The sequence below is a fragment of the Ambystoma mexicanum genome, chromosome 4q (genome assembly GCF_040938575.1).
Source record: "Ambystoma mexicanum isolate Mex_15411 chromosome 4q, UKY_AmexF1_1, whole genome shotgun sequence".
NCBI lineage: Eukaryota > Metazoa > Chordata > Amphibia > Caudata > Ambystomatidae > Ambystoma > Ambystoma mexicanum.
In genome coordinates, this window is record NC_090928.1 from 529156795 (window position 1) to 529169047 (window position 12253).

Sequence of the window (12253 nt, forward strand, 5' to 3'; positions counted from 1 at the left end):
CACTGCCGTTTTCCACAGATAGGATGCTGTGTAATCATAGGCTCTGGTGGAGTTTGGAAAGAAAATACACATCAGCCAGAGGCAGAAATAGTCTAAGAAAGTATCAAACACAATTACCAGTCAATATCAGAACGCTTTGAAGAATATCAGGAAATAGCTGACTGAACCTGTGTGAAAAAAAGTCTTATTTGTGTTTTCTCCACTTTATTTTATAATAAGATGATACATACTTTTTCTTTTACAGTGAATACATTAAGGTATGGTATTGCCCCATTACACATCATCCAGACATGCATTCATATATTGCATGTTAACAATCAAAATATTGCAAATATTGTAAAGAGACTTTCAATTTCTATTTTTTTGGTCAAAAAGCACTAAAATTTTAGTTGTTTTTGCCCAATGTTTTCTTCCCTATCCCTGCACTGCCGCTTTCCACAGATAGCATGTATTTTTTTGGTCAAACAGCAGTACAATTTTAGTTGTTTTCGCCCAACGTGGGGCTCGAACCCACGACCCTGAGATTAAGAGTCTCATGCTCTACCTACTGAGCTAGCCGGGCTCCTTTGGATTCCTATAGTTTTCTTCCCTATCCCTGCACTGCCGTTTTCCACAGATAGGATGTATTTTTTTGGTCAAAAAGCACTACAATTTTAGTTGTTTCCGCCCAACGTGGGGCTCGAACCCACGACCCTGAGATTAAGAGTCTCATGCTCTACCGACTGAGCTAGCCGGGCTCCTTTGGATGCCTATAGTTTTCTTCCCTATCCCTGCATTGCCGCTTTCCACAGATAGGATGCTGTGTAATCATAGGCTCTGGTGGAGTTTGGAAAGAAAATACACATCAGCCAGAGGCAGAAATAGTCTAAGAAAGTATCAAACACAATTACCAGTCAATATCAGAACGCTTTGAAGAATATCAGGAAATAGCTGACTGAACCTGTGTGAAAAAAAGTCTTATTTGTGTTTTCTCCAATTTATTTTATAATAAGATGATACATACTTTTTATTTTACAATGAATACATTAAGGTATGGTATTGGCCCATTACACATCATCCAGACATGCATTCATATATTGCATGTTAACAATGAAAATATTGCAAATATTGTAAAGAGACTTTCAATTTCTATTTTTTTGGTCAAAAAGCACTACAATTTTAGTTGTTTTCGCCCAACCCACGACCCTGAGATTAAGAGTCTCATGCTCTACCGACTGAGCTAGCCGGGCTCCTTTTGATGCCTATAGTTTTCTTCCCTATCCCTGCACTGCCGTTTTCCACAGATAGGATGCTGTGTAATCATAGGCTCTGGTGGAGTTTGGAAAGAAAATACACATCAGCCAGAGGCAGAAATAGTCTAAGAAAGTATCAAACACAATTACCAGTCAATATCAGAATGCATTGAAGAATATCAGGAAATAGCCGATTAAACCTGTGTGGAAAAAAGTCTTATTTGTGTTTTCTCCACTTTATTTTATAGTAAGATGATACATACTTTTTCTTTTACAGTGAATACATTAAGGTATGGTATTGCCCCATTACACATCATCCAGACATGCATTCATATATCGCATGTTAACAATCAAAATATTGCAAATATTGTAAAGAGACTTTCAATTTCTATTTTTTTGGTCAAAAAGCACTAAAATTTTAGTTGTTTTCGCCCAACGTTTTCTTCCCTATCCCTGCACTGCCGCTTTCCACAGATAGGATGTATTTTCTTGGTCAAAAAGCACTACAATTTTAGTTGTTTTCGCCCAACGTGGGGCTCGAACCCACGACCCTGAGATTAAGAGTCTCATGCTCTACCGACTGAGCTAGCCGGGCTCCTTTGGACGCCTATAGTTTTCCTCCCTATCCCTGCACTGCCGTTTTCCACAGATAGGATGTATTTTTTTTGTCAAAAAGCACTACAATTTTAGTTGTTTTCGCCCAACGTGGGGCTCGAACCCACGACCCTGAGATTAAGAGTCTCATGCTCTACCGACTGAGCTAGCCGGGCTCCTTTGGATGCCTATAGTTTTCTTCCCTATCCCTGCACTGCCGTTTTCCACAGATAGGATGCTGTGTAATCATAGGCTCTGGTGGAGTTTGGAAAGAAAATACACATCAGCCAGAGGCAGAAATAGTCTAAGAAAGTATCAAACACAATTACCAGTCAATATCAGAACGCATTGAAGAATATCAGGAAATAGCCGATTAAACCTGTGTGGAAAAAAGTCTTATTTGTGTTTTCTCCACTTTATTTTATAGTAAGATGATACATACTTTTTCTTTTACAGTGAATACATTAAGGTGTGGTATTGCCCCATTACACATCATCCAGACATGCATTCATATATTGCATGTTAACAATCAAAATATTGCAAAAATTGTAAAGAGACTTTCAATTTCTATTTTTTTGGTCAAAAAGCACTAAAATGTTAGTTGTTTTCGCCCAACGTTTTCTTCCCTATCCCTGCACTGCCGCTTTCCACAGATAGGATGTATTTTTTTGGTCAAAAAGCACTACAATTTTAGTTGTTTTCGCCCAAGGTGGGGCTTGAACCCACAACCCTGAGATTAAGAGTCTCATGCTCTACCGACTGAGCTAGCCGGGCTCCTTTGGATGCCTATAGTTTTCTTCCCTATCCCTGCACTGCCGTTTTCCACAGATAGGATGTGTTTTTTTCGTCAAAAAGCACTAAAATTTTAGTTGTTTTCGCCCAACGTGGGGCTCGAACCCACGACCCTGAGATTAAGAGTCTCATGCTCTACTGACTGAGCTAGCCGGGCTCCTTTGGATGCCTCTAGTTTTCTTCCCTATCCCTGCATTGCCGCTTTCCACAGATAGGATGTTGTGTAATCATAGGCTCTGGTGGAGTTTGGAAAGAAAATACACATCAGCCAGAGGCAGAAATAGTCTAAGAAAGTATCAAACACAATTACCAGTCAATATCAGAATGCATTGAAGAATATCAGGAAATAGCCGATTAAACCTGTGTGGAAAAAAGTCTTATTTGTGTTTTCTCCACTTTATTTTATAGTAAGATGATACATACTTTTTCTTTTACAGTGAATACATTAAGGTATGGTATTGCCCCATTACACATCATCCAGACATGCATTCATATATCGCATGTTAACAATCAAAATATTGCAAATATTGTAAAGAGACTTTCAATTTCTATTTTTTTGGTCAAAAAGCACTAAAATTTTAGTTGTTTTCGCCCAACGTTTTCTTCCCTATCCCTGCACTGCCGCTTTCCACAGATAGGATGTATTTTCTTGGTCAAAAAGCACTACAATTTTAGTTGTTTTCGCCCAACGTGGGGCTCGAACCCACGACCCTGAGATTAAGAGTCTCATGCTCTACCGACTGAGCTAGCCGGGCTCCTTTGGACGCCTATAGTTTTCTTCCCTATCCCTGCACTGCCGTTTTCCACAGATAGGATGTATTTTTTTTGTCAAAAAGCACTACAATTTTAGTTGTTTTCGCCCAACGTGGGGCTCGAACCCACGACCCTGAGATTAAGAGTCTCATGCTCTACCGACTGAGCTAGCCGGGCTCCTTTGGATGCCTATAGTGTTCTTCCCTATCCCTGCACTGCCGTTTTCCACAGATAGGATGCTGTGTAATCATAGGCTCTGGTGGAGTTTGGAAAGAAAATACACATCAGCCAGAGGCAGAAATAGTCTAAGAAAGTATCAAACACAATTACCAGTCAATATCAGAACGCTTTGAAGAATATCAGGACATAGCTGACTGAACCTGTGTGAAAAAAAGTCTTATTTGTGTTTTCTCCGCTTTATTTTATAATAAGATGATACATACTTTTTCTTTTACAGTGAATACATTAAGGTATGGTATTGCCCCATTACACATCATCCAGACATGCATTCATATATTGCATGTTAACAATGAAAATATTGCAAATATTGTAAAGAGACTTTCAATTTCTATTTTTTTGGTCAAAAAGCAGTACAATCTTAGTTGTTTTCGCCCAACGTGGGGCTCGAACCCACGACCCTGAGATTAAGAGTCTCATGCTCTACCGACTGAGCTAGCCAGGCTCCTTTGGATGCCTATAGTTTTCTTCCCTATCCCTGCACTGCCGTTTTCCACAGATAGGATGTATTTTTTTGTTCAAAAAGCACTACAATTTTAGTTGTTTTCGCCCAACGTGGGGCTCGAACCCACGACCCTGAGATTAAGAGTCTCATGCTCTACCGACTGAGCTAGCCGGGCTCCTTCGGATGCCTATAGTTTTCTTCCCTATCCCTGCATTGCCGCTTTCCACAGATAGGATGCTGTGTAATCATAGGCTCTGGTGGAGTTTGGAAAGAAAATACACATCAGCCAGAGGCAGAAATAGTCTAAGAAAGTATCAAACACAATTACCAGTCAATATCAGAACGCTTTGAAGAATATCAGGACATAGCTGACTGAACCTGTGTGAAAAAAAGTCTTATTTGTGTTTTCTCCACTTTATTTTATAATAAGATGATACATACTTTTTCTTTTACAGTGAATACATTAAGGTATGGTATTGCCCCATTACACATCATCCAGACATGCATTCATATATTGCATGTTAACAATGAAAATATTGCAAATATTGTAAAGAGACTTTCAATTTCTATTTTTTTGGTCAAAAAGCAGTACAATCTTAGTTGTTTTCGCCCAACGTGGGGCTCGAACCCACGACCCTGAGATTAAGAGTCTCATGCTCTACCGACTGAGCTAGCCAGGCTCCTTTGGATGCCTATAGTTTTCTTCCCTATCCCTGCACTGCCGTTTTCCACAGATAGAATGTATTTTTTTGTTCAAAAAGCACTACAATTTTAGTTGTTTTCGCCCAACGTGGGGCTCGAACCCACGACCCTGAGATTAAGAGTCTCATGCTCTACCGACTGCGCTAGCCGGGCTCCTTTGGATGCCTATAGTTTTCTTCCCTATCCCTGCATTGCCGCTTTCCACAGATAGGATGCTGTGTAATCATAGGCTCTGGTGGAGTTTGGAAAGAAAATACACATCAGCCAGAGGCAGAAATAGTCTAAGAAAGTATCAAACACAATTACCAGTCAATATCAGAACGCTTTGAAGAATATCAGGAAATAGCTGACTGAACCTGTGTGAAAAAAAGTCTTATTTGTGTTTTCTCCACTTTATTTTATAATAAGATGATACATACTTTTTATTTTACAATGAATACATTAAGGTATGGTATTGCCCCATTACACATCATCCAGACATGCATTCATATATTGCATGTTAACAATGAAAATATTGCAAATATTGTAAAGAGACTTTCAATTTCTATTTTTTTGGTCAAAAAGCGCTACAATTTTAGTTGTTTTCGCCCAACCCACGACCCTGAGATTAAGAGTCTCATGCTCTACTGACTGAGCTAGCCGGGCTCCTTTGGATGCCTATAGTTTTCTTCCCTATCCCTGCACTGCCGTTTTCCACAGATAGTATGCTGTGTAATCATAGGCTCTGGTGGAGTTTGGAAAGAAAATACACATCAGCCAGAGGCAGAAATAGTCTAAGAAAGTATCAAACACAATTACCAGTCAATATCAGAACGCATTGAAGAATATCAGGAAATAGCCGATTAAACCTTTGTGGAAAAAAGTCTTATTTGTGTTTTCTCCACTTTATTTTATAGTAAGATGATACATACTTTTTCTTTTACAGTGAATACATTAAGGTGTGGTATTGCCCCATTACACATCATCCAGACATGCATTCATATATTGCATGTTAACAATCAAAATATTGCAAATATTGTAAAGAGACTTTCAATTTCTATTTTTTTGGTCAAAAAGCACTAAAATTTTAGTTGTTTTCGCCCAACGTGGGGCTCGAACCCACAACCCTGAGATTAAGAGTCTCATGCTCTACCGACTGAGCTAGCCGGGCTCCTTTGGATGCCTATAGTTTTCTTCCCTATCCCTGCACTGCCGTTTTCCACAGATAGGATGTATTTTTTTGGTCAAAAAGCACTAAAATTTTAGTTGTTTTCGCCCAACGTTTTCTTCCCTATCCCTGCACTGCCGCTTTCCACAGATAGGATGTATTTTTTTGGTCAAAAAGCACTACAATTTTAGTTGTTTTCGCCCAACGTGGGGCTCGAACCCACGACCCTGAGATTAAGAGTCTCATGCTCTACCGACTGAGCTAGCCGGGCTCCTTTGGATGCCTATAGTTTTCTTCCCTATCCCTGCACTGCCTCTTTCCACAGATAGGATGTATTTTTTTGGTCAAAAAGCACTACAATTTTAGTTGTTTTCGCCCAAGGTGGGGCTCGAACCCACGACCCTGAGATTAAGAGTCTCATGCTCTATCGACTGAGCTAGCTGGGCTCCTTTGGATGCCTATTGTTTTCTTCCCTATCCCTGCACTGCCGTTTTCCACAGATAGGATGCTGTGTAATCATAGGCTCTGGTGGAGTTTGGAAAGAAAATACACATCAGCCAGAGGCAGAAATAGTCTAAGAAAGTATCAAACACAATTACCAGTCAATATCAGAACGCTTTGAAGAATATCAGGAAATAGCTGACTGAACCTGTGTGAAAAAAAGTCTTATTTGTGTTTTCTCCACTTTATTTTATAATAAGATGATACATACTTTTTCTTTTACAGTGAATACATTAAGGTATGGTATTGCCCCATTACACATCATCCAGACATGCATTCATATATTGCATGTTAACAATCAAAATATTGCAAATATTGTAAAGAGACTTTCAATTTCTATTTTTTTGGTCAAAAAGCACTAAAATTTTAGTTGTTTTTGCCCAATGTTTTCTTCCCTATCCCTGCACTGCCGCTTTCCACAGATAGCATGTATTTTTTTGGTCAAACAGCAGTACAATTTTAGTTGTTTTCGCCCAACGTGGGGCTCGAACCCACGACCCTGAGATTAAGAGTCTCATGCTCTACCTACTGAGCTAGCCGGGCTCCTTTGGATGCCTATAGTTTTCTTCCCTATCCCTGCACTGCCGTTTTCCACAGATAGGATGTATTTTTTTGGTCAAAAAGCACTACAATTTTAGTTGTTTCCGCCCAACGTGGGGCTCGAACCCACGACCCTGAGATTAAGAGTCTCATGCTCTACCGACTGAGCTAGCCGGGCTCCTTTGGATGCCTATAGTTTTCTTCCCTATCCCTGCATTGCCGCTTTCCACAGATAGGATGCTGTGTAATCATAGGCTCTGGTGGAGTTTGGAAAGAAAATACACATCAGCCAGAGGCAGAAATAGTCTAAGAAAGTATCAAACACAATTACCAGTCAATATCAGAACGCTTTGAAGAATATCAGGAAATAGCTGACTGAACCTGTGTGAAAAAAAGTCTTATTTGTGTTTTCTCCAATTTATTTTATAATAAGATGATACATACTTTTTATTTTACAATGAATACATTAAGGTATGGTATTGGCCCATTACACATCATCCAGACATGCATTCATATATTGCATGTTAACAATGAAAATATTGCAAATATTGTAAAGAGACTTTCAATTTCTATTTTTTTGGTCAAAAAGCACTACAATTTTAGTTGTTTTCGCCCAACCCACGACCCTGAGATTAAGAGTCTCATGCTCTACCGACTGAGCTAGCCGGGCTCCTTTTGATGCCTATAGTTTTCTTCCCTATCCCTGCACTGCCGTTTTCCACAGATAGGATGCTGTGTAATCATAGGCTCTGGTGGAGTTTGGAAAGAAAATACACATCAGCCAGAGGCAGAAATAGTCTAAGAAAGTATCAAACACAATTACCAGTCAATATCAGAATGCATTGAAGAATATCAGGAAATAGCCGATTAAACCTGTGTGGAAAAAAGTCTTATTTGTGTTTTCTCCACTTTATTTTATAGTAAGATGATACATACTTTTTCTTTTACAGTGAATACATTAAGGTATGGTATTGCCCCATTACACATCATCCAGACATGCATTCATATATCGCATGTTAACAATCAAAATATTGCAAATATTGTAAAGAGACTTTCAATTTCTATTTTTTTGGTCAAAAAGCACTAAAATTTTAGTTGTTTTCGCCCAACGTTTTCTTCCCTATCCCTGCACTGCCACTTTCCACAGATAGGATGTATTTTCTTGGTCAAAAAGCACTACAATTTTAGTTGTTTTCGCCCAACGTGGGGCTCGAACCCACGACCCTGAGATTAAGAGTCTCATGCTCTACCGACTGAGCTAGCCGGGCTCCTTTGGACGCCTATAGTTTTCCTCCCTATCCCTGCACTGCCGTTTTCCACAGATAGGATGTATTTTTTTTGTCAAAAAGCACTACAATTTTAGTTGTTTTCGCCCAACGTGGGGCTCGAACCCACGACCCTGAGATTAAGAGTCTCATGCTCTACCGACTGAGCTAGCCGGGCTCCTTTGGATGCCTATAGTTTTCTTCCCTATCCCTGCACTGCCGTTTTCCACAGATAGGATGCTGTGTAATCATAGGCTCTGGTGGAGTTTGGAAAGAAAATACACATCAGCCAGAGGCAGAAATAGTCTAAGAAAGTATCAAACACAATTACCAGTCAATATCAGAACGCATTGAAGAATATCAGGAAATAGCCGATTAAACCTGTGTGGAAAAAAGTCTTATTTGTGTTTTCTCCACTTTATTTTATAGTAAGATGATACATACTTTTTCTTTTACAGTGAATACATTAAGGTGTGGTATTGCCCCATTACACATCATCCAGACATGCATTCATATATTGCATGTTAACAATCAAAATATTGCAAAAATTGTAAAGAGACTTTCAATTTCTATTTTTTTGGTCAAAAAGCACTAAAATGTTAGTTGTTTTCGCCCAACGTTTTCTTCCCTATCCCTGCACTGCCGCTTTCCACAGATAGGATGTATTTTTTTGGTCAAAAAGCACTACAATTTTAGTTGTTTTCGCCCAAGGTGGGGCTTGAACCCACAACCCTGAGATTAAGAGTCTCATGCTCTACCGACTGAGCTAGCCGGGCTCCTTTGGATGCCTATAGTTTTCTTCCCTATCCCTGCACTGCCGTTTTCCACAGATAGGATGTGTTTTTTTCGTCAAAAAGCACTAAAATTTTAGTTGTTTTCGCCCAACGTGGGGCTCGAACCCACGACCCTGAGATTAAGAGTCTCATGCTCTACTGACTGAGCTAGCCGGGCTCCTTTGGATGCCTCTAGTTTTCTTCCCTATCCCTGCATTGCCGCTTTCCACAGATAGGATGTTGTGTAATCATAGGCTCTGGTGGAGTTTGGAAAGAAAATACACATCAGCCAGAGGCAGAAATAGTCTAAGAAAGTATCAAACACAATTACCAGTCAATATCAGAATGCATTGAAGAATATCAGGAAATAGCCGATTAAACCTGTGTGGAAAAAAGTCTTATTTGTGTTTTCTCCACTTTATTTTATAGTAAGATGATACATACTTTTTCTTTTACAGTGAATACATTAAGGTATGGTATTGCCCCATTACACATCATCCAGACATGCATTCATATATCGCATGTTAACAATCAAAATATTGCAAATATTGTAAAGAGACTTTCAATTTCTATTTTTTTGGTCAAAAAGCACTAAAATTTTAGTTGTTTTCGCCCAACGTTTTCTTCCCTATCCCTGCACTGCCGCTTTCCACAGATAGGATGTATTTTCTTGGTCAAAAAGCACTACAATTTTAGTTGTTTTCGCCCAACGTGGGGCTCGAACCCACGACCCTGAGATTAAGAGTCTCATGCTCTACCGACTGAGCTAGCCGGGCTCCTTTGGACGCCTATAGTTTTCTTCCCTATCCCTGCACTGCCGTTTTCCACAGATAGGATGTATTTTTTTTGTCAAAAAGCACTACAATTTTAGTTGTTTTCGCCCAACGTGGGGCTCGAACCCACGACCCTGAGATTAAGAGTCTCATGCTCTACCGACTGAGCTAGCCGGGCTCCTTTGGATGCCTATAGTGTTCTTCCCTATCCCTGCACTGCCGTTTTCCACAGATAGGATGCTGTGTAATCATAGGCTCTGGTGGAGTTTGGAAAGAAAATACACATCAGCCAGAGGCAGAAATAGTCTAAGAAAGTATCAAACACAATTACCAGTCAATATCAGAACGCATTGAAGAATATCAGGAAATAGCCGATTAAACCTGTGTGGAAAAAAGTCTTATTTGTGTTTTCTCCACTTTATTTTATAGTAAGATGATACATACTTTTTCTTTTACAGTGAATACATTAAGGTGTGGTATTGCCCCATTACACATCATCCAGACATGCATTCATATATTGCATGTTAACAATCAAAATATTGCAAAAATTGTAAAGAGACTTTCAATTTCTATTTTTTTGGTCAAAAAGCACTAAAATGTTAGTTGTTTTCGCCCAACGTTTTCTTCCCTATCCCTGCACTGCCGCTTTCCACAGATAGGATGTATTTTTTTGGTCAAAAAGCACTACAATTTTAGTTGTTTTCGCCCAAGGTGGGGCTTGAACCCACAACCCTGAGATTAAGAGTCTCATGCTCTACCGACTGAGCTAGCCGGGCTCCTTTGGATGCCTATAGTTTTCTTCCCTATCCCTGCACTGCCGTTTTCCACAGATAGGATGTGTTTTTTTCGTCAAAAAGCACTACAATTTTAGTTGTTTTCGCCCAACGTGGGGCTCGAACCCACGACCCTGAGATTAAGAGTCTCATGCTCTACTGACTGAGCTAGCCGGGCTCCTTTGGATGCCTCTAGTTTTCTTCCCTATCCCTGCATTGCCGCTTTCCACAGATAGGATGTTGTGTAATCATAGGCTCTGGTGGAGTTTGGAAAGAAAATACACATCAGCCAGAGGCAGAAATAGTCTAAGAAAGTATCAAACACAATTACCAGTCAATATCAGAACGCATTGAAGAATATCAGGAAATAGCCGATTAAACCTGTGTGGAAAAAAGTCTTATTTGTGTTTTCTCCACTTTATTTTATGGTAAGATGATACATACTTTTTCTTTTACAGTGAATACATTAAGGTGTGGTATTGCCCCATTACACATCTTCCAGACATGCATTCATATATTGCATGTTAACAATCAAAATATTGCAAATATTGGAAAGAGACTTTCAATTTCTATTTTTTTGGTCAAAAAGCACTCAAATTTTAGTTGTTTTCGCCCAACGTTTTCTTCCCTATCCCTGCACTGCCGCTTTCCACAGATAGGATGTATTTTTTTGGTCAAAAAAGCACTACAATTTTAGTTGTTTTCGCCCAACGTGCGGCTCGAACCCTCGACCCTGAGATTAAGAGTCTCATGCGCTACCGACTGAGCTAGCCGGGCTCCATTGGATGCCTATAGTTTTCTTCCCTATCCCTGCACTGCCGTTTTCCACAGATAGGATGTATTTTTTTGGTCAAAAAGCACTACAATTTTAGTTGTTTTCGCCCAACGTGGGGCTCAAACCCACGACTCTGAGATTAAGAGTCTCATGCTCTACCGACTGAGCTAGCCGGGCTCCTTTGGATGCCTATAGTTTTCTTCCCTATCCCTGCACTGCCGTTTTCCACAGATAGGATGCTGTGTAATCATAGGCTCTGGTGGAGTTTGGAAAGAAAATACACATCAGCCAGAGGCAGAAATAGTCTAAGAAAGTATCAAACACAATTACCAGTCAATATCAGAACGCATTGAAGAATATCAGGAAATAGCCGATTAAACCTGTGTGGAAAAAAGTCTTATTTGTGTTTTCTCCACTTTATTTTATAGTAAGATGATACATACTTTTTCTTTTACAGTGAATACATTAAGGTGTGGTATTGCCCCATTACACATCATCCAGACATGCATTCATATATTGCATGTTAACAATCAAAATATTGCAAATATTGTAAAGAGACTTTCAATTTCTATTTTTTTGGTCAAAAAGCACTAAAATTTTAGTTGTTTTCGCCCAACGTGGGGCTCGAACCCACGACCCTGAGATTAAGAATCTCATGCGCTACCGACTGAGCAAGCCGGGCTCCTTTGGATGCCCATAGTTTTCTTCCCTATCCCTGCACTGCCGTTTTCCACAGATAGGATGTATTTTTTTGGTCAAAAAGCACTAAAATTTTAGTTGTTTTCGCCCAACGTTTTCTTCCCTATCCCTGCACTGCCGCTTTCCACAGATAGGATGTATTTTTTTGGTCAAAAAGCACTACAATTTTAGTTGTTTTCGCCCACCGTGGGGCTCGAACCCAGGACCCTGAGATTAAGAGTCTCATGCTCTACCGACTGAGCTAGCCGGGCT